The sequence below is a fragment of the Anopheles aquasalis genome, chromosome 2 (genome assembly GCF_943734665.1).
Source record: "Anopheles aquasalis chromosome 2, idAnoAquaMG_Q_19, whole genome shotgun sequence".
In the NCBI taxonomy this organism is placed as follows: Eukaryota; Metazoa; Arthropoda; class Insecta; order Diptera; family Culicidae; genus Anopheles; species Anopheles aquasalis.
Window position 1 is genome coordinate 57,829,786 of NC_064877.1, and position 3,841 is coordinate 57,833,626.

A 3,841-nucleotide genomic window follows, 5' to 3' on the forward strand; every position below is an offset into this window, starting at 1 on the left:
TCCCTAAGTTAGCTTATCATCGACAAGCTTCCACAACAGAAGCTGAGGCTTAAACTCATGTTTATTAAAAAACAGATTGAGGCTTCATGAAAGGCTAGCGTATGAAACGAACACACAAATACCGGTTTACTTGATGGTAGCGGAAACCACATCCGCCAATAAATTCTCACGATCATTCATGAGCCAGAACCAGGGCTAAGAGTTGATATAAAATGACCTAGCGAAAGGAATCGGTTCACAGTTCGAACTTGGCCTTCAATTAACTCGTGTTGCGTGTCGCCGCGAGTTTCTACCGACGATGAAGCTAACGAATTGTTTTCTATTGATTTGTGGCTTTGTGTACGCAAGTGCAAGTGACCAGAGCGTCAATACCACGGATGGAGCCCTGAAAAATCCACTGGCTGATGGAAACCTGCGCAACGTACTGGAAATGTTGCTGGTCAAGTTTGACGCTATGGACCGTAAGTTGCTGAAACTTCAAGGCGAAGTGTCCAAGCACCACGCAGATGTCGCCAGGAACATGAGTGTGCTCCAGGATCGTTCGTTGGCGATCCTTGACCTTGACCGGCTGCGCAAGAATCTGTTCGACCACATCCCGAAGCAGAACGGTTCGTCGTGTGAAGCCCTGGAACGGACGTTGCTTTCCCTCAGATCGAGCAACTCGCCTTCATCACCAACCTTTGCATCGTGCAAGGATGCACCAGTCAACGCTTCGGGGGTCTATACGATCCGCGCGAACAGGACTAGTTCACCGTTCAAGGTCTATTGTGAGATGACTAAGTTTGGCGGCGGCTGGATCGTGGTGCAACATCGGTTCAATGGCTCGGTTGACTTTAACCGGAACTGGGCAGACTACCGAGACGGCTTTGGTAAGTTGAACGGTGAATTTTGGCTCGGAATGGAGCACATTTACCAACTTACGGCCGCTCGGAGCCATGAATTAATAGTGGAGCTTGAGGATTTCTATGGCAACTACGGGTACGCCCGTTACAGTGCATTCCAAGTGGGCAGTGAGACTGAAAAATACATCCTTAAGACTCTGGGATCATATAATGGCACAGCAAGCGATTCGCTGACAGATTCGACGTGGGAAAGAAGTTCTCAACCAACGATCACGATAACGATGACATTCCCAGCGAAAATTACGCCGTTTCTTATGAAGGCGCCTGGTGGCATCATGGCACCTATTCGAATTTGAACGGACGATACCAGAATATTGACGATTTCAACTCAAATTGGTGGTTTACTTTGGCAAACGACATTCGAGGAATGAGCTTCAGCAGGATGATGATTCGCGAACTGTGAAAGGCTCGGCTTGCACTAATCGTGGTGATCGAGGTAAACACGTGGTCAAAGAAAACAATGTTTATTAGAGATTATATAAATAAAGAAGTATTTCAAAGCAAAGTTTCATAAAAGATTGTTTTGTTTTCAACTGTTAAGATGGCTGCACGAGTTAAAAATCCAAAAAACTCCTAAATGACAGTCCTGCTGCTGCTTTCCCCTTGGAATTAGTATTTATTGTAGTGTACTTTCTGACCAATCGAGAAATAGTGGAACCAGCTCGTAACTAGGCCGCGTTTAACCGGCCGCTTCAGTAGCTGAGTTGCTGGGATCTTCAAGATAAGTGAGAGCTTTATTTTCAACTGCCTAACTAATGAAAATGTCCTGAAGTGTCCGCTGTTTGGCCATGAGTGACACTAAGCTTCGCTCAACGAGAAAAATCCTGGTTAATGTTGACCGGAGTCGGCTATCCGGTATACGACGTGTTCCTAGTGTCGCGTTGTAAATATTTAGCAAATTCATACAATATCGGAATAAACTGGATTTACTAAAAGGAAACTTATGAAAAGAAAGAATTTCATTGAGCAAAAACTATGTTCACATGGTTTGAAGAGGGTTCCTTTCAAATATCAATACAAATTTAATCATTCCGCTGTTTGTGATTACTGAACGAAAAGATGTTAAACGCTTGCAAGTCTTGGTCGTGCTTTGACCGTATGAAATGTGTAATTTCTGGCCAGTGTCTTACAGCAAGATACGCGAGATGGACGGTATTAAAAAACTGAGGAATGTTTTACCCTCATGGATGGCAGCACAAAACAACTGTCAACTACTTCCGAGCGCTTTGCGGTTTACCATCGAAACGAAAACACAGATTTTCGGCCACACGTCACTCCACAGAAGGTCTCTTAGCGTCCCCTCGCTCAGGAGCATCTCCTTGTACATTTTTCACGAGTTCTAAACTGCGCCATAGAATGTCTGTCGGAGTACATCGCTATCGTGAGGCTGACCTCCTGTGCGCCATGCGGAAAGCGCGTTAAAAGGGGAACTCTTTTTCCGTGACATGACGCCCGGAACACAATCATCTTCTATCGTCACAAGAAGTTGAATTATGTTTTCTGCTTCTGCTGCTATTGCTTGCTGCGGCCGCTTTCATGCGGTAAGCATGGCTTGTAAGATCCACAGGATGGCAGCACGGAATCTAGGGCGAGATGCCGGGCACGAGACGGAGTCGGTCCGTGAAAAGGGTTCGACGTGACTGGGGAAGGCGATAGAAAAGCGAAAACAGGCGCACCAGGACCGGGGCTTCACTACACCGCAGAGGCTATCATCCGGAAAATGCTCACCAGATTGCGTGGCTAAGCTTGTGGCAGCCGAGAGAAAAGGCTTGAAAGAAGACATTAATTTAAGTTCTGCTTCTTCTTATTTTCTCGTCCTTTTTTTAATCTTCCAACCGTGATAGTTCACGGGCGGGGAACAAACGAGGAGGGGAAGAAGAAAAAAAAAATGCCGGAAGCATCGCTCTAGCTGTTGTGAGTTGGGCGTTGGGTGACAACAACTTTGAGAGCAAGGTGTTCTGGGGCGGAAATGAAGACATCAGGCACCACAGATGGGGTTATGCTTTACCAAACCATAATGTTTGTTTACTACCTATCCTTTTTTGTTGTCCTGGAGCACGATGATGGTAAGCACAAGGTACGGAAATGATGGAACAGCCCACGACACCTACTAGTTCCTGCGATGGTTGAGATGATCAACGATGAAAAAATCAACATTTTAATTTGACTAAACTGAGTTCACCCTTTGTTGGATTCTAAGTTTTTCAATAATTGCATAATTTTCTAAACAAACAGCTAAAAGACAGCCATCTCTTCTTCATCTTTCGCGACCAAGAGATAAGTTTTGCTGTAGGAACTCTACAAATCGCATGCTAGCTGTCTTGTTTTCCTCCAATCCTGTGTTACGTAATGCTTAATGCTGCACCGCATAATATCTTGTTTGAACACACTGCACCCCATTCCGAATTGAGGATAATTAAACCATTCTGCTGCTCGTTTTATTGCCCAATTCAAACTATTTAAAGAAAAGAACATTTCGCCAACTAGCATTAATTCGAGCTCAAATAGCACTTTTAACTCGCCAAATCCACGCAAAGCTGGATATCGGCCGCCGGGACCACCCTAAGCACCCGGAACGAACTGGGTTAATGGTAGGCTCGTTAGTGGCGGTAAAAAAAAAGGAGGAAAAAAACTTACCCCCATAAACCTGCGACCTTAACCAGGGGGTCCACATTGCCAAGTAGAAGCAAAAGGGGTTAAGCAGTGGAAGGATGCCCGGTAGCAAAGTTTCCCAATGTCCTGCGGAAAGCCAATAGAGCAAACTTTCCAGCTTATCATTTTTATCTGCCATTCCCCAGTTGCCCAGCACCAACAGGAGAAGTAGCACTAGCAGCAGCAGCTGTTGGCGAGAAAATGGGCTTTTCCCTGGGCTCTAACGCAATCAGCGGAACCGGGATCGGGTTTACTGTGAGCTCCCTTCCTCTGGCGTGCGAAACCTT

General features: G+C 45.7%; 1 pseudogene; it reads left to right on the plus strand.

Annotated features, from left to right (window-relative positions):
• The first annotated feature begins 298 nt into the window (after window positions 1-298).
• On the plus strand, window positions 299-1,305 carry LOC126576009 (fibrinogen-like protein A; annotated as a pseudogene).
• Window positions 1,306-3,841: the final 2,536 nt, after the last annotated feature.